Source organism: Myotis daubentonii, chromosome 3 (assembly GCF_963259705.1).
Source record: "Myotis daubentonii chromosome 3, mMyoDau2.1, whole genome shotgun sequence".
In the NCBI taxonomy this organism is placed as follows: Eukaryota; Metazoa; Chordata; class Mammalia; order Chiroptera; family Vespertilionidae; genus Myotis; species Myotis daubentonii.
This window is the reverse complement of record NC_081842.1, coordinates 66,214,048-66,233,943: the sequence shown is the minus strand read 5'-3', so window position 1 is coordinate 66,233,943 and position 19,896 is coordinate 66,214,048. Positions and strand designations below refer to the sequence as shown.

Below are 19,896 nucleotides of genomic sequence, written 5' to 3'. Positions count from 1 at the left end.
TAAGTAAGTTTTGAAAGTTCTGTTACTTTATTAGATTATAATATTTTTTTAAGCACTGATAGTTGTAATGTAGAGTAGATATAGCCAAAACTGAAAGGAAAATAAAGAATACCTTTCAGGATGCAGCATCCAGGTAAAGTCACTAAACACAAGTTGCCCTTGAACCTGAATGAGTTGAATGGCTCAACATAAATGAAGGGAAACCAAATATTTTACTCACATTGACTCATTTTATGTTAATAAAATTTACTAAGTATGAATTTGTGAAATCATTATAGTTAGGAGAGCTCTTTCTACTTGGAAGTTCTCTTTTCCCTTGGCAGTTCAGAGTTATGCCCAACTTAACTATTCTTTTGGTCTTCACAATATTATGATTATTAATATTTCTAGTAATGGGACTCACACTTTCCTGGGAAGAGAAACTTATAATTAGAGAGATCTTAATATAATTAATGAAATTGGGATTTAATCTCATTTTTACCTGAATATGTTGGATAGAACCATGTTATTAGCCTAAAATGTACCTAACTATGACATTTATTAATGCTATTATTTTGGGAAAAAATTTTAATTTAAGTCCTAGAAGGTTTAAATGAGATAACACTGGGTTTGTTGAACCATATGAAATTGTCATTTCTGTAGGTAAAAATGGTTAAATATCGGTAAAGTGAAATGTTCAACCTTTGGTAAGTATTCAAATGTTAACTGCTATCATTGTTAGAGAAATTATTCTCACTCCACAACCCTCTCTTCCTGTTAACATTTCTACCCATGTAGAATGTACTGCTGGAAGTGGTGCTGGGGTGGGGTTGAATGTGTCCACAATTTAAATTTATAATACATAGGCTTTCTTAATTCTTAACATTTCAGCTACTTCCAAATGATACCACAGAGAAAGCCTGAAGAATGGCCTTAGAAAATTAAACTTACAGAGGCTCATTTTTCTTATACCTTGATGAACTTCTAACAGAAAAACTTCTAAATGGATATCAAACTCATGGAGCAGGTTCATGAGGACTGTACTGGTTTCCTTTTGCTTCTATAACAAAGTGCCACAAATTAATAGCTTAAACAACAGAAATTTATTATAGTTGTTAAGGTCAGTAGTTCTTAAATGATGGTGTCAGCCAGGCTGCTTAGAAAGAAAGCAAACTCTAGGGGAGAATTCTTCTCCTTGTCTTCTCCAGTAGAGGCTGCCAGCATTCCTTGGCTCATGGCCCCTTCCTCCATCTTCAAAGGCAGCAATGTAGCATCTTTGAATATCTCTCTCTCTCACTCTCGCTCTCACTCTGATTCTGCTTCTATTGTCACATTTCCTTCTCTGACCCTCCTATCTCTTTCTTTTCCTTAAAAGGATTCTTGTGGTTATGTTGGGCTTACCCAAATAATCCAGGATAATTTTCCTACTTCAAGATCCTTAATTTACATCTGCAAAGTCCCTTTTACCATTTAAGGCAACACACTCACAGGTGCTGAGAATTAGGACATAGACATCTTGGGGGTAGAGGGGTCATTATTCTGTTTATCATAAGAACCAAAATATTCCAAGTACACAAATTTCAAATAGCAAGCAAGGTTTTGTCTTGTTTCTTTAAAGCTCATGTCATGGTGAGCTACATAGAAAGTTTTACATGTACCTTCATATAATTTTTAAAGATACAGTACCTGACAACTCTCCAGCCTCACTTTTTGGCACATGTATATGGAAACCATCATCTTAGTTTTGGTTTATGGAGTCTTATTTTACCTCTTCCCCTAGTTTCAGTTAATCCTACTTATATCCCTACTTGTCCTTTTTGCAGAATTCATACTGCTATCCCTAGCCAAATAATTATTGATATGGTAAGTTCTTCCAGCTATACCTTCTACTAACTCTAGGAATAAAAGATACATGTTTCTTTAGCCAAGATCCAACCAGGTCAGAGCTCCAACACTTCTCACCACACCTTGCTTGGGCCCCTTCCTCAGGCGCTATGTGCATCCTGTCTCAATAAGCTAACCAGCATTTACAGGTGTTAATACAAATGACTATCCCATGAAAATTGTCCACCCTCACCTCCTTGCTTCGATAAACGTAACTGTCTTTCCTTTTCTCTCCCCTAAAATGTCTGCTTCCCTGACCTACAACTCCCTGTTCCCGATCTCCAGTGGACAACGGTCCTTAAACATTTAAGCTTCATCAGCACGTGCCTATCACGGCAGCATAGCATCCTTGTCCTGCTGGAAACTATTCAGCATCCAGAGGACCATCTTTATGCTGATAACACTAAAATATAAAATAATGCCAACAGCTGGTGCTACAAATGGCTTTTAAAAACGATGTTCATTCACTAAAATTCCTCTTGCTACTTTTGACATGAAACACGCAGTCTCTAATTATTCTGATCAAGACGGTGAAATACAAAAACAAACTTTAATTGTGTTTAACAGATATTTAATCAGGACTCACTGAACTACAGATTAAAGCTGAAATTCATAAACCATAATTACCCGATTGTCGCAATCTTTTGGTCCACATTCTCCTTCCGTCTGGGCGTCTGGCACCTTGCCCCGATTTTCTTTTACTGTCTTCTCAGCTTCGTTACTGTTCATGTTTTCCAGCAGAGATTTAGCACAGATTACAAAATATCTGTTCTTGGCAACTTTCTTCATTAGCTTTTTCTCCCCCAACCCCCTTGCAAAGAAGTTTACTCTTTTTTTTTTTCCTACCAGAGTAGCTGGAATAGACATATATTTAGGGTGCTTTGGTGACACAAACTAATTATATAGTTACCAGGAGATGATACGGTAGTGATAACTAGTTACTGTAGTTATCACATAGGTATCATGCAGTTTCTCCTGCATGCCATGCGGTGTATCCCAGTCACCATGTAATTACTTCATGTCACTGCTGCACTATTTTATGGGAAATGCTCATCTCACCCTAACAAAACATTTCCCGCCATATTTGGGGGGAAAAATGGAAGTGGAAGTCTTAGTTTTCATTTCCAGTCCTGCTCATTCCCAGTAAGATGTTGTCATGTGAATTTAAGAGGAACACCTGTCCTCTCCTGAAAATGCGCTTTTACACGGAGCAACTCTGCTTTCTTTCACTTCATTCCACCCAGGTGAGTGAAGTAATTACCAACAATACATACATCTTCTCTTTTGTTGTTTAAAAAAGCAAAGAAACAAACAAACAAAAAACACCAAAGAGAAAACAAACCAACCAATCCAACTCCACCCTATTTACTTAAGATTCGTTTTGTCTAGCACTTCCTCCCCCCACTCTTCCCTTTCAAATCTCAGTCACATTTGTTTTTTCCTAGAATTATGGTGTAAATCATTCTTAACAAGCTCGCTTGAAACTTGTCTTGCTCAGTAGAAATGCATAACGGCCCCTGTAATGGAAACGCAGGACGGGAAGCCTGAACCTCTTTCTATTTTTTTGGGCCACTCTTCAGAATGGCCCGCGGTGTTTCCCTGGCAGTGCTGTAACTAACCCCTGTGTCACACAGCTAGGATCACATCACAGACCACAGCAGGAGGATAAAGAGAAGGCACTGGCAGAAGAAGAGGTGGGTGGTTCCTTTGTTCCCTCCAGTTGGGCAGACAACCCTATGAAGCAAGGACTGTAGTTACTACTTATTTATCTCAAGCTGATGGCTTGAAGTCTGACCTCACTGAGACCTCTAGATATGACATCTCCCCTGAGAGTTCTAGTTTAAAACAGCACAGATGAAAGCTCATTCCAATTCTGCTTTTATTAGTCACCTCCCTATCTGATAGCTGCCCCTTCAATTGTACACTTAACTCATCATGTTGGGGTAAAAAATCACCCTCAGAGTTAGAAGGGCTGCTAAAATTGCTATCCCATCCTAGAGTATTGTTCTTCAATCACACAGTCTCCTAAATACAGTTGACAGCCTTTGAGATGCAAAATGCATCACTTTAATGTAGTAGAGGTCCCCTTCACTGCATTGCCAAGTCAATTTAGCAGAATCTACTTGGAATAATCTGTCCCAAGACCTGAGGATGTGCAGTGATTTTAAGCATTTTAAGCTAACGATAATGGTTAGTGCTGAGAACAGATGTACCTGGCTGTGATGTGATCTATTCCAGTAGGCTTTTATGAGCTGTTCATTCCCATTGACTTAGCATTTTATGTCTGTGCTTTTACCTGGTGTGATGGTAGCATAGGGGTGTCATGTGTGTATTTTCCTGATGTGTGATGGCTGCACAGGGGGCTCTGTGTATTTTCTCAGTGCAATGGCTACACAGGGTGTTGTGTGTGTGTGTTTGCCTGGAGTTACAGCTGCACGTGTTATTGTGTGACTCTTTCCCCCATTTGGTGCCTGCTTGCAGGGTCCTGTGTGTATATTTTTCCTAGTGTGATGGTTGCACTCGTTGCTCTGCTAATGATGGACATTTCTAGCAATTATCTATCTTCAGGGTCCTGGGGAAAGAAATGCAGTAAAATCAATAAACAGTGCTAGACAGGCCCTTGTAAACACGAAATGACACTCCTGCATAAATGCCTTTTCCTACCATACATGTTAAAATCCAAGGGCTGTTGGCACTGGAATAACATTTCTATAGTCTCTCCATCTTGTTCCTATACTGCAATCATTTGGGGGAGTTTGAGATTACCGCTGGTTGGAGGGCTTTGACACATGGATCTATATAATTATACTTCTCACTACATTGTCCTGCACATCACCTCTTATTCTCCATCCTGACTTGCTCTGGCATAATAGCTCATCTTCTAAAAGTGAATACGCCTTTCATTTATTCCTGCAGTCTCACCAAGCCCTCCCCACAGGCCCCCATACATCACACACACACACAGCCCCTCCCTTGCCTCTCTAGTTCTGTATCCCTCCTGTGTGGGCCAAATGGAACCGACAAAGGAAAGAACCAATGGGGTTAAAGTCTTTTGAAACCCCTGGAATACAGATGAGCTGGGAGGCATCTGGAAACAAAACCAGACACTTGAAATCAAAGAGACAAGTAAATTACTATCCTAATCTAGGAAGAATAACTAAAGGTGTCAGTGGGGTTCCATTGATAGCACTTGGCCCTGGGCCAGAATGCCAAGGGTTCAAACTCCACACCAGCATTGGGCTCAGGCCCAAGATTTGCCACCACAGGGCTCAGCAGCCTGTGTGTGCGTGTGCAGCAGTGTTAAAGGTGTCAGCCTTCTGCAGAGAGGTTAAGTCCAAGTCCTTCTGCCTGTTTGTCATTATACCCCAGAGGGGTGCGGAGATCGCCCCAGCTCTTCTCCAGTGCCTCTCTCCATAGTGCAGGCTGGGGAGGAGCTGGGCGCAGCAGCAGTATTTGCTAATATCAGTGTTTTGTAGAATTAGTGAAATGCCCCCGCTCTGATGAGGCTGCTTGGAGAATTAAAGCTTGTACAAGAAAACCCACTTGCCCCTTCTTCCCCCACCAAAAGCCTGATGTCTGTCCTAGAGATGCTCCTGTCGTTGCAGACAGCTAAGTTTGGAATCCTGAAAGCACGTGTCTCTATGAAAGGAAATGTTTTCATTGGAACAGCTTACATGTCTGGTACACTTGCCTAAAAACTATTGCATAGCATTTTAGAGCTAAAATTGCTATAAAATGCTTAATACAGTAAGAATAATTATGAGATTTTGCACGCACAGCTGGTATACAACTAAAGTCTCAGCAACAGATCCAATGAAGCATGGGAAACCATTTATAAAAATTCCTGGTATGCCAGTTTAAGTCACCATCAACAGACCATCAGCACTGCCTCCACTCTTGAGGATTTACCTACCAAATGTTTTATTTATTGTTTCATGGATGTCACTTATACTGGTTTCAAGGAATTCTTGTCATTACTTGATAGTAGCAGTGTTAATTGTAACAGGACAAAAATGACCTGAACATAAGGCTTCTCCATTGAATGGAAGAATCACAAATATAGAAATAGTGAATCAAAAGACCAAATTATTAAGTCTACCTAAAGTACTCTTCCCCCCATTTTATTTCTTTTATTTTTCCTATTCCTTCACCTCTTCATTTCTCCCCTATCCTTCTCTTTTTTATTTTAAAAAATCTTTATTGTTGGATGTATTACACATGTCCCCCTTCCTCCCCCATTGATCCCTTCTAGCCCTCCTTCCCAGCACACCCCCACCCCAAGCCTTCACCACCCTATTGTCTGTGTCCATGGGTTATGCATGTATGCATACAAGTTCTTTGGTTGATCTCTTCCCTCCCACTCACCATCCCCCACCTTCCCTCTGAGATTCCACCGTCTGTTCCATGCTTCTATGTCTCCCTTCTCCTTCTCAAAGACTCAAATCCTTGGGTTATTTCCTTGGTACTCTGGACACCCCTTTCCTCCCTTCCCATCTCCTGCTACAGCCAAGCTGGCCTTGCCTCTCCCTGAGTAACACACAAGGGCAGAAGTCTTCTAACAGTTTCTCCTCACGCAAATGATAACAGTTCTCTCTTTTCTATTCCTTTTAGCTCTACCTAATAATCACTTGAAAAGGAGCTAAAGTAATTTTGATGAACTGTTAATAGTTAGTAACATTTTAATATAGATTATTTATTGGTAAAAAAATGAATTTAAGAGTCAATAAAATAATCCCTTTATTGTGGCCTTTTAGGCTCTATGGAAAATGCCATAATGGGTGAGAGGATTCTAATCAGAGCCATGGCTGGATCTTCCATTGGATTGTCTTGGTCAAAGGAAGAGAAGTCACTGTGGGCATATGGGGCCCCCAAGGGGACAGTGAGGACATAAAGGCAACATTTACAATACCAAACTAATTGGACAAGACCCGGAAACCAAAGTTTGGGTATCAATAAACTTTGCCACCAAGTGTTTGAGCAAGGCATTCAGTTCCTTCAACTGAGAAATGAGGCCCTTCGATTAGAAAATCTCTATGGTCCCTCATGTCATGGCTCTGACTGAAGGTTAATTGGGTCTTCTGGTTCAGCAGCTTCCTCCAGTTAAGAATTAGAGGTTCTGAATAAAGGTGGCTATTATTCCACATAGGGCCTCCTAAGTAATGGGGTAGTGATGCCCATAAGTAAGTCTCAAACTCTCTGCCTGCTACCTGCACATACTACCTTGAACTGGCTTCTTGATATTCTATAAATATTTTCTCAGTATTTTGTTTCTGATCGTTTACTTAATTCAACAAACATCGAATGAGCAGCTAGTTATTGAAGATAGGGCTGAACAGGATACTATCTCTGTTTCCTAAGAAGCACAAATGAATCTACTCTTTTAATTGATTCTACCTTCCTTCACTTCTATCCAGAAACACATACGTTTCTAAAACTATAAAATTAGTATAGAAAAATAGAAGGAATTAGATTTAAGTAATCTGCACCCAATCCAAAATACTGTTTATTTTCCACAAAAGAATCTATAATAATAAAAGTGTAATATGCTAATTAGACTGGACAGCCAGATGTCCTTCCAGACAACCTTTTGGACAAAGCTGGGGCTGTGGGGGCTGAGGCCCTTGCACGAATTTTGTGCATGGAGCCTCTAGATTGATAATTTATATTAGAAATTATAGTAATTCAAATATGTACTTTAACAGTATGAAGGGAATTTCTCAACATGTATTTTGAGGTCACTGATTTACATTAAGGACAACAATTTGGGTGGCAAGAAGATTATAAAGGTAAAACAGCCCTTTTGTTGAAATCCCATAAAATTATATGACTCCTGTATATAGCCTGTGGGAAAGTGAAAAGACAGAATGTTTTTTGTTTAGTCTTATTCTCTATGACAGCCGTGGGCAAACTATGGCCCGCAGGCCGGATCCGGCCCATTTGAAATGAATAAAACTATTGAAAAAAAAGACCGTACCCTTTTATGTAATGATGTTTACTTTGAATTTATATTAGTTCACACAAACACTCCATCCATGCTTTTGTTCCGCCCCTCCGGTCCAATTTAAGAACCCATTGTAGCCCTAGAGTCAAAAAGTTTGCCCACCCCTGCTCTATGAGGATTTTGAGTTCTTATCCCTCCAAATTTTCTTCCTGCATTAATAATAACTGCCATTTATTAAGTACATATTAAACTCCAGGCACTTCAAGTACATTGTTGCATATTAAGAACATAACTCTGCAATGGAGATATTATTACCTTCACTTTACAGATGTGAAAACTGAGGACCACTTGTCAATTATTACAGATAATACAGACATTGTGGAGACTTGGGATATAAGCTCAGGTCCATGTTTGTCTCCGTAACATTTCTTGGTTTTGACAAATATAACTGTTTAAAAAATAAGCAATCTTGCTTGAATGCTTTGTTAGCAAACAAAGGAAACACCCTTTCATAATCTTTGTTTACATTCATTCCTAGCCTTACACATAGTACAATGAAAACAGGAGATAGTTAAGATTTTTCTCAATGGATCTGACAGTCCTTTAATATTTATTTCAACGGAGATGAAAAATTACTTTGGGGCTCTCAAAATAAAAGAATGTGCTATTTACTATTTGAATAAGCATTTGCTATTAATTAATCAGACATGGATAAGGTGTGTTATTACAACTATATTTGTAAGATATGATTTACGTTGTTCTACTGCATATTACTCTGTGCTGTTTTTCATTTTCTTGCACTGTGAAACTTTTTGTTTTGTTTTTATGAATTTAGTCACAGTTGGTTGTGTTTTGAACTTTGTAAAAATGTAATAATAAGAAAATTAAAAAAAGAAAAAGAAAATATTTTCAAAATGATGTCAAAATCAAATCTGCCCCTCACTAATTTGATTTGTAGGAAATGGAGAACAAAGTATTGCAAGCAGAATGCTTTTAAATACATCCTAATTGCTTCAATGTGCAAATGCATTGACTAAATTGAAGCATGCATTTAACACTTTGCACTTCGATTGTGCTTATTCATCTAAGTTCTATAGATAGCAATTCCATGGAAAAAGAGAAGAACTTCACTATAGAGCCAGTCATTCCACAGTTACTATTGTTCTAAAGTTCAAGCTTACTTCACAAAGCTAGCTCACTTTCAGAGGAATGCAGAAGACCATTAGTCAAAATAATACAAAATAACAGATAATTTATTATTGTTACTCAAGTTTCACCAATTAACCTAGTCTTCCCTATTCTTCTTGTCTGCTTTCAGTGGGATAGGGCAATGGGGTGGGTGCAGCCAAGCCATATATATTGACAGGGCGATTCCTGGGGATGGATGCTGGGAGACTGGAGGTGATCTGGAATCAAGCCTGGGATGGAGCCAGGATTTCCAGGGTTACTAAGAATTTGTCTGGGACAAGCTACACCAGAATCACATGATGAGCATGGGAAAAGGGCATATATTTCAGGGTCTCACCTAAGAGCAAATAAACTGAATGAGTGTGTCTTGAGGTGAAACCCAAACATCACATTTTAAATGAGCTTCCCAAGTAACTCATTGCTATGGAAGCCTGAAAAGCACTGGTTTGCGCACTTAAGCTCTCTAATTCTATATCCATGGAGAACCCTGCTGATATACATGTACCCTCTGTCCTAGTTGTCAAGATGGGTGTGCAAGTACAAGCAGTTTTCCTGGGAGGCATTAATTCTAGTAATGACAGCCCCAGGGCCTAGCCAGGCATAAGATGCTTAATATGTGAGATCTCATCCAATCCCCACAGCAAGGACTACGAGGTAAGTATTATTGCTATTCCCATCTTTCAGATGAGGAAATTGAGACTCAAAGAGATTTAGTAATTTGTTATGGGTGTCACATTAATCATTGCAAGAGCTCTTAAGAACTACATTGCTTTACTCATAGCCTTGCAGGAAAATCTGTTCTTGAAAGATGTTTACTCCCAAAGATGTTCATGATTTGGTGATAGCATCCTTGTAAAAGAACTTGCCTAAATGCTAGTAGAATTGGTTATATAATACATAGGGTGTGGGCATTTGTATCCCAGTAACTTTTCCCTTAGATTATTTTTATAGTTACTAAAATGATCTAAATTAAACTGCTAATCTTTCATTAGGTCATCCAGCAATCATGCACTTTGCCAGAACCTGAGGTAACAAAGACAAACAGGACATAGCCTCTGCCTTGACTGGACTTTAAGTTCTGAAAAAGAGATGAGCTTGTGCACAAATGGTTCTGGGTTCACTTATAATCAGGGAGTCAGGAGAGAGCAGAACTGGAGTGGGAGTGGCTCATTCCCCTGGCAGAAGAAGAAAAAGAGGGTGCGGTCTGGAAATTTTTAGTTACTCCAGCACTTTGCCATTGGCTAGTGTAAGGAATTTAGACTTAAAAAATAACTTTTTTTTACTTACACAGTTTTGTTAGAAAAGAGGCAGACTAAATTGATTGTATAGTTGGAGCTGATAAGACTTTATCTAGTTCATTCTTTCTGGCATTCCAAATGGGGTTCCTTTTTGGCTAAATTCTGGGTACAGAGCCAAGTTTAGTTGTTATGTTTATTCACTCTTACAAAAAGCAGTCGAGATTCAATTCTCAAGATTGGTGCCTGATAAATTTTATCAGTAGTGGTTCGTTCCACCCAATAAAGGTGAGTCTACAGTGACATTGGCTGTGTTCTTTACTTCATTTTTCATATTTCAATTACTCATAATTCTATTATTAGATTATGAACTTTTTAAACAATGAGAAATTTAGAAGTCAAAAAACAATTGGAAACATAAAGTGTGATCTAGATTTCTTCCCTTGTGATAATCTCATATACATGTAAATGTGGTTTTGTCACAAGGGCATGCTCACCTCTGCCCGAATGGCGCCCGGCCATGCAGGACTACACACTTGGACTTTAATCTGGCCTCAATGCTGAACCACAATCGGCTGTAACATGGAATGGAAACTCTGGACATTGGCCCTATTTCTGGCTCTGCTGAAACCCCAGAGGCACCTTTTCCAGAACCCCAGAAATGGAACTATGCAATAAAGCCTCTTCCACATTCCATCCTCCCATAGGGGCTTCTGAAGATGCTTCTTTCAGCAACCCCCACCTCAAGAACCTGGCTCCCCAAAATGATGGGGAATTTCATCCAGTGATAACAGTTTGAGCATATTAAAGTCAGAAATGACTGACAGACTAAGGAAAATGAGGCTAGTGCAGACTGATAACCTAAGGTAAATGTACAGGAATCCAAAAGGAAAAAAAAAAATATCACAGTCACTATGGTATGATTCCTAAAATCTCCATCTTAGACATTTCGGAAGCTTAGTAAATAGGAAAAGCAAAACACTTAAATCCCTTTAAGACATAACAAATAGTAGACATGAATTCATAAGGTGAATTATATCAAATTTGGAATTAATTAGATTATTTGCTATTTGTTCAAATTTTTATTTTCTTTATTCAGAGTATTTTTTAGAACATTAAAAAATTTTAAGAAAAAATAAATAAATGTCAATTGTACCATACAGAGGTAACTATTGTTCATATTTTAATATGCTTCCTTTAATTATAAGCAAATACTTTCATTTTTCTAATTTGGGATCATGTTAGGTATACAAGTTTCTTTTGGATCAGATATTTTTTAGTTACATTATTTCATGAGCATTTCCTAGTTAAAATTTCTTCAAAATTTATTTAATAACTATATAATTAATAATTATTATAAGCAACAATATATATGGATGCTCCATAGATTGTTTAATAATTTTCCTGATGAAATACTTAAGATTGTTGTTCTCTTCTTTCACTTTTATAAATGACAGTCTGACAAATATCTTAGTATATAAATCTTTGTCTGAGTTTTATTTCCTGCAGATAGATTTCTAGAAATAAAATTACTGGGCCGAAGGATACATTTTTAAAAAAAGGTCTTGATACTATAATACCATATTACTTTACAGAATTTTATGTCAAAATATATCCCCATTATCCCTATTATATGAATGCCAGTTATTTACATTTATTTTTCCTCATTCATGATTTTTAATAATCTTTTCAGATGTTCCATTTGTTCAAATGGAACATCTCAGTATCTTCACATCATTTGCTTCCACTTCATCTCTGATGCTATCATATACTCTGGACTCTTCTTACCTCATTCTGAACCATAGCATCATGCCTGCCTGGTCTCTAGTCCAGATTTCTTCCATTCTGATCCATTCTGTATACTGCTCTCTAACAGCACTTTTGAAAATACTGCTTTTATCATGTCAGTTCTGCAAGAACCAACAGTAGCTCCAAGTTATTTTTATATTGTCTAAACTGCCTTATTCAGGGAAAAATTAATCCCATTTTTGGATATTTCCTTATGAATTCTGTTGAATAGCTTAGGTTATTGATATATGAAACCTATATGCAAGTAAGTTTATACAGGTTGGTATATCTATCTATCTATCTATCTATCTATCTATCTATCTATCTATCTATCTCCTATCTAATAAAAGAGAAACATGGTAATTAGCGTACGACCGCTACCCTTCCCATTGGCTAATCAGGGCAATATGCAAATTAATTGCCAGCCAAGATGGCGGCCCGCAGCCAGGCAGCTTAAAGCGAACATGAGGCTTGCTTGCTTCAGTGACGGAGGACTCCAACGTTCCCAGCCTGCCGCTGCAGGCCTCTGAGCTGCAACTCTAAGCAACTATGTTACAAATATAGAAGCTAAACAAAACCCCAGAAACCTGCTTTAGTCCATCGGGCTTCAGCCAGCAGGATCGCAACATTGTTTCAAATACAGAAGGTAAACAAAGGCCAGAAACCTGCTTTCAGCAGCGGAGGCCTAAGAGCTGGAGCCAAGCCTCAAAGCTAAAGCTGGCCCAGAATAAAAAAAAAAGGAAAAAAGTAGCGGTTGGGAGCTTCAGTCACCCACCAGCCGGAAAACAGCCCTCAGCCCCTCACCCAGACTGGCCAGGCACCCCAGTGGGGACCCCCACCCTGAAGGGTGTGTGACCAGCTGCAAACAGCCATCATCCCCTCACCCAGGCTGGCCAGGCACCCAAGCGGGACACCACCCTGATCCAGGACACCCTTCAGGGCAAACCAGCCAGCCCCAACCTGTGCACCAGGCCTCTATCCTATATAGTAAAAGGGTAATATGCCTCCCAGCACCGGGATCAGCGGAGCCGCGAGGCCTCCCGGCACCGGGATCAGTGTGACAGGGGGCAGCACCCAAACTCCCTGATCGCCCTGCGGCTCTGTGTGTGACAGGGGGCAGAGCCACAACCTCCCTATCGGCCCTGCTCTGTTCATGACAGGGGAAGGTGCCCCAACCCCCTCATCAGCCTTACTCTGTGCCTGATAGGGGGAGCTCCCCAACCCCATGATCGCCCTGCGGCTCTGTGTGTGACAGGGTGTGGTGCCCCAACCCCCTGATCGGCCCTGCTCTGTGTGTGACAGGGGGCAGCGCCCCAACCCCCTGATCAGCCCTGCTCTGTGTGTGACGGGGTAGAGCCATAACCTCCCCATCGGCCCTGCCCTGAGTGTGAGAGTGGCGGCGCCCCAACCCCCTGATCCGACCTGCTCTGTGGGTGACAGTTGAAGGTGCCCCAACTCCCCTATCGGCCCTACTCTGTGAGTGACGGGGGGGAGCTCCTCAACCCCCTGATTGGCCCTGCTCTGTGCATGACAGGGGGGAGCTCCCCAACCCCCTGATCGGCCCTGCTCTGTGCATGACAGGGTACGGAGCCCCAACCCTCCTGATGGGCCCTGCTCTGTGCGTGACAGGGGGCAGCACCCCAACCCGATTGGCCCTGTTCTGTGTGTGACAGGGGGTGGAGCTGCAACCTCCCCATCGACCCTGCCTTGAGTGTTGACAGGGGGCGATGCCCCAACCCCCCAATCAGCCCTACCCTGAGCGTGACTGAGGGTGGCATCGCAACCTCCCAATCCGCCCTGCTCTGTGCATGACAGGGGGCGGCGCCCCAACTCCCCAATCGGCCCTGCTCTGAGCCCGACCAGGGGCTGCACCTAGGGGTTGGGCCTGCCCTCTGCCACCAGGGAATAGGCCTAAGCCAGCAGGTCGTTATCTCCCGAGGGGTCCCATACTGCGAAGAGGGCACAGGCCTGGCTGAGGGACCCCCCTGCCCCCCACCACCCCCAAGTGCACAAATTTTTGTGCACCGGGCCTCTCGTGTGTGTGTGTGTGTGTGTGTATATATATCTACACTAATAAAAGAGAAAAATGGTAATTGGCGTACGAGCTACCATTTTCATTGGCTAATCAGGGCTTTATGCAAATTAACTGCCAACTAAGATTGGCAGTTAACTGCCAACAAGATGGCGGTTAATTTGCATATGTAGGCACAATGCAGGGAGGCGAAAGGGAAAGCAGGAAGAAGCCCCCTGCCACTGACAGTGATCGGAAACCCAGGGGGGAGCTAAGAGCTGGGGGGCAGGGCAAAGGCGGCCCTGGGGCCGCCTTTGCCCTGACCCCCAGCCATGATCAGAGAATCAGGCGCCTTTTCCGACCTGGCCAGTGATAGCAGGAAGTAGGGGTGGATCCAGCGATGGGAGCTGGGCACGGTCGAAGCTGCTAGTCCCAGGAGCTAGGGGTCCCTTGCCTGGGCCTAAAGCAAAGCCCACGATTGCGGGGCCGCTGCAGCTGTGGGTCCCCGCTGCCCGGGCCGGATGCCTCAGCCAGAGGCGTCCTGCAGGGGCAGGGGCGGAGCCCGCGCGATTGCCGCGCCCCCCGCTGCCACTGCAGGTCCCCGCTGCCCGGGCCGGACGCCTAGGCCAGAGGCGTCAGGCCTGGGCAAGGGGCCGATCCTGCGATTGGAGGGTGATGGGGGTCAACACCTGAGGGCTCCCAGTATGTGAGAGGGGGCAGGCTGGGCTGAGGGACACTCCCCCCCCGCCCCACACACACACCCAGTGCACGAATTTCGTGCACCGGGCCCCTAGTATATATATATGTATATATGAGGGAGAGAGCAAGAATGCGCAACACTAGACATACACACTGGAAGGGGCTTTACAGATCATCAAACCTAACTGTTTATATTTAAAATGAAGAAACTGATTCAGAGTTCAAGAATTACTCAAGGTCATAGAGCTAGCTAAATGACAGAACTGGGACTAGAAGTCAAGTTTCCTGATTCCAAGTTGAGTGCCTTTTAAACAGAGAATAATAAAAATCATTTTTTACAATTTCAAGAATAGAAACAGCTAGGGAGACAGTGTAATTTTTAATCTGTTCTTACATATAAAAGATTGTTAAAATCATGCCAAATAGAAGAATCTAGTGTTTTTATAAACACAAATAATTTGCACTTCTTATAAATCGATCAATGTCATTAAAATTTTGATAAAATTTGCACGTTAGCAAATTACCTAGTTTGTATTGTCTTACTTTTCCTTATTAGTCTACATTGTTTTATTAGTCAGATTTACTATAATAGAAGCATCAAAATTTTTATTCTAGAATCTTGCTGATCATCATTAAGTTTCTTGGTAACAGCTAGTAATATTCAATGAAAAATCAAATTTTCTTAGCAACTTCTATAAAGAATTTCCTTTGAATATAATTGGGAATTTTAAGAACTATCCTTAAAAAATAAAACAATAAAACTACTTTAAAATGCCTCTATTTAAATATTTAACAACATGAACTATTCTGGAAGAACATGGGCTATTAGCAATTGAATATGATACAACTATTGCTATTTAATCACTACTTCATATTTAAGAAGCACACAGTATTTGTCAAATGAAAACTTAACAATAGTCACTGATGTGAGAATGGGAGTTGCCAAACATATTTATTATCTGTAGGGGCAGGGTATGGCAGAAGGGAAAAATGTGGAAATAACTATGAATGGGACTAACTAGAATTGGGGTTTATTGTTTATAAAGAGTTGGTTCATAAAAAATGTGTTTGTCTAACAAAAGTATTGACATCAAGAGTATTTATTAAATCATATGCCTATTCAATCATTTACAAAATCTAAGGTTTAAATGAATAGGTGGGTCACCCAGCAGTAGAGGAAGACTCTAAAGAGATCTCAGCTGTGCTTTTTTTCTCTGTGTACATGTGTGTACATGCAAAGCAGGTCCATTCATTCATACATAACAAATATTTACTGAGCACCTACTTTGTGCTAGAAGCTCTCTACTACCAAAATAAATGATGTAGCTCTTTTTGATTATACTCTCCACAGCTATATCATAAAAATGGATAACAACTTATACATGAGAGAATATATTCTAACAAATCTAGAGGCCTGGTGCACAGATTTAAGCACTGATGAGGTCCCTCGGCCTGGCCTGTGCCTTTTTGCAATTCAGGACCCCTTGGGGGATGTTGGAGAGCTGGTTTTCGGCCCAATCCCTGCAGGCCAGGCTGAGGGACTCCACCAGTGCACAAATCCATGCACCGGGCCTCCAGTATGCATATAAGATCTTTGGTTAATCTCTTCCCGCCCTCCCCCCTTCCTTCTGAGATTCATCAGTTTGTTCCATGTTTCCATGCCTGTGCATTGACTGTCTGCCCCCTGGTGGTCAGTGCACATCATAGCTACCAGTCGAATGGGTGATCAGTCACTTAGGCTTTTATATATATACTAGAGACCTGGTGCATGAAATTCATGCACGGGGGGGGGGGCGTGTGTGTCCCTCAGCCCAGCCTGCACTCTCTCCAATCTGGGACATCCCTCTCACAATCCAGGACTGCTGGCTCCAAACCGCTCTCCTGCCTGCCTGCCTGATTGCCCCTAACCGCTTCTGCCTGCCAGCCTGATTGCCCCCTAACCACTCCCTTGCCAGCCTGATCGACACCTAACTGCTCTCCCCTGCCAGCCTGGTTGCCCCCAACTGCCCTCCCCTCCAGGCCTGGTTGCCCCTAACTTCCCTCCCCTACCAGCCTGACTGATGCCTAACTGCTCTCCCCTGCCAGCCTGGTCGCCCCCAACTGCCCTCCCCTGCAGGCCTGGGTCCCCAACTGTCCTCCTCTGCTGGCCTGATCATCCCCAACTGCCCTCCCTTGCCAACCTGGTTGCCTGTAACTGCCCTATTCTGCCGGCCATCTTGTGGTGGTCATCTTTGACCACATGTGGGCGGCCATCTTGTGTGTTGTAGTGATGGTCAATTTGCATATCACTCTTTTATTAGATAGGATAGATATGGGAAATTTTTGAGGGAAGGAATGAAGAAGGAGCAGCCTAAATTTCTAATTTCATATAGCATATCATTTCATAAATGATAATAATTACAGGAAATAGGCCTACATGTGTTTTTTTTTAATAAAAGCAATCATTACTAGAAGAAAAATTATGCTTTAAAACTGCCAAAGTACTAGATTGATAACAAATAAAGCATTCATATGTTAAGAGAGACAGAAAGAGATAGAGAGAACCAACGATGCATAAAAACACAGAAGATATTAAGTGAAATTTCTGAGATAGAACCAGATATTTTTTTACAATAGATATTAATTTAATTAATGTATTAGAAATAAACACCATACCACAGGTTTAATAAAACCTCCACAAAATCTAAACATAGGATAGTACTTTAAGATCACTGATTTTAATAGTGGAAAAAACTGAGTTCAAATCTTACTTTTGCCATTTACTAGTTATAACCTTTTTCCTAAGGTGGAATTATTTAGCCTATTTGCCTCAATTTCCCAGTTTATAAAATGGGAATAAAAATTACTGATTATAGAGAGGATTGAATAAAATAAAATTCAGTGCTTAGCACAACTATATATTCAATAATAAGTATTATATAAAGTATTTGTTTTAAAATAATGTATCTAAATATTAGAGATGTAAAATACCAAGAGCATTGTCCAAGATATATTATTAACTGAAAATGTTGATACAATACAAAACAAAAAAACCAAAGAGGCAGATTGAGATTTTTTAAAATTATTTTTTAACTGATTTCAGAGAGGAAAGGAGAGAGACAGATAGAAACATCAATGATGAGAGAGAATCATTGACCGTCATGCCCCTCAACTGGGGATCGAGCCTGCAACCAGAATTGAATCCAGGACCCTTCAGTCCACAGGCCTACGCTCTATCCACTGAGCAAAACCAGCGAGGGCCAGATGGAGATTCTTAAAGAAGGTAATCATTGCCCTGGCTGGTGTTTTTCAGTGGTTAGAGTGTTAGTCCATGCACTGAAGGGCCTCAAGTTTGATTCCCAGTCAAGGGCACATACCTGGGTTTCAGGATCCTTCTCCATCCAGCCTTGGCCCAGGGCCCAGATATGAGCAAGGGGCAACCAATTAATGTATCTCTGTCCCATTTCTCTCTCTCTCTCTCTCTCTCTCTCTCTCTCTCTCTCTCTCTCTCTCTCTCCCTTTCACTCTCCCATTCTCCCTCCCTCCCACCTTCCTTCCCTTGCACTCTTTAAAAATCAATGGAAAAATTACCTTGGGTGAAGATTAACAAAAAATAAAAATAAATAAAAAAAGGTGATCATTTCTGTAAAACAACCAAAAGCAGCAAAGGGTGCTGAAGACATAAACTGCTGAAATCTGGATCCAGAAGCATACAGAGGTGGCTGAGAGTTTAGCTCTTTGGAGTAAGCAATGTGGCAAAAAAGGCTCCATGTGAAATGGTGGACCTTAGCCTGGCTCACTACTTCAGCAAGAGGCTGTAAAAAATGTGTCCAACTCTGCCTGGGGCAATAGCTTATATAGAGCTGCAGGTACTGAAAGGTTGGAGGATACAACCACAGCTTCATGGATCTTCTTAAAGAGGAAGACGCTGAAAGCTACCATTCTAAGATTTGGATTGCGATTAGGAACCCAATTTCCAAACTGGCTTCTTATGCCTTCCTACTGTTTCTGTAAGTTTCTAGTATTTTTGCAATACATTCTTTTCTGTTTAAATTGCCAGTTGAGTTTCCATTATTTACAACTAAAGTATCTTAATAGATATAACTTCTCTGAGAATAAAAATACCTATCCCAAACAAAATTAATGAATGGATACTTGTAATAATATATGTAAAGGACTTAGCATCATTCCTGGAATGTAGTAATCATGCAATAAATGTTATAGCTACTATTAGCAAGGGTCTTAAAGATTTCAATGGTTTAATTCTGAGAGGAAACCTATGTCTTTAATTTCCAAGTTTTAGAGTACAACTTGCTGTCACTTGAGTGTATCTCTTATAGAATTAATAATTTGGCAACTGATTAGATGTGCTGCTATCATAAGTGTAAGTCTTTGAGAAAGGTTCTGACATTAAGAGAAACAAAGTAGTAAAGAAACCCAGTTTTGAGGAGAAAATGGGGTTGGTTTTAAATATGTCAACTATTTGACAGAACTTCAACACTGTTAATTAAAAATGAAATGCAGTGGTTTGGAGCATGGTTGATAGAGTTTAATATGATAATTTGGGACACAAAAAAGGATTAACATGGAAACTAAAATAAGGAAACAGGGTAATTCTTGTAAGGTTGGAGAGAAAAGTCCACATCCAAAGAGATTCATTCATTATAAACAGAAGCCAATTATGGCAGATTTAAACAAAGAAATAATTTATGGGAGGACTAATGAAGTAATTCATTAGTAGAAATAGTATCACTTCAGCTATCTAGAGTAGAAACTATTCAACTATCTTATCCAGTCATTGCTACTAGAATAAATACATTTAACCACCTTTTCCCAATCCTGGGTCTTTCACTCAAGTTTCAAGGCCCAGGAATAGGAGTTCAATAGATTTGGCTTGAGTCGCCCACCTACCCCTCACTAACAGAGGACAGGCACCAAAATTTACAGTCCCACTAAGACTGAACACATTGGAGAATGGCAAACACAACTAACTGCACAAAAGGCAAATGAGAAGCTATTAGTAAGGAGACATATATGTTGATCATTAGAAAAGACCCTATGAGTGTACATTAAAGGAGTCTCCAATTTAGGCAGAGGGACATAATAGTCTAATACGAGGGATGCCAAGGGAGAACAGTTTCAAAGGGTCAAATGTTGCTTAAAAGAAAAGAATAGTACGTCAGAGGACATAC

At 40.8% G+C, this 19,896-nt stretch overlaps 1 protein-coding gene across 11 annotated transcripts in view; it reads right to left on the bottom strand.

The window, feature by feature from the left end:
- ZBTB20 (zinc finger and BTB domain containing 20) overlaps positions 1-19,896 on the bottom strand; it is a 919,384-nt gene that overhangs the window by 252,717 nt on the left and 646,771 nt on the right. The window contains exon 1 of one of the 11 annotated variants that reach the window (XM_059687798.1): positions 2,491-4,780. The exons of the other annotated variants lie outside the window; for them this stretch is intronic. The gene's annotated coding sequence lies outside the window, so the exon portion shown is untranslated. Of the gene's footprint in view, positions 1-2,490; positions 4,781-19,896 lie in introns of those variants that run through there. 11 annotated transcript variants of the gene reach the window in all.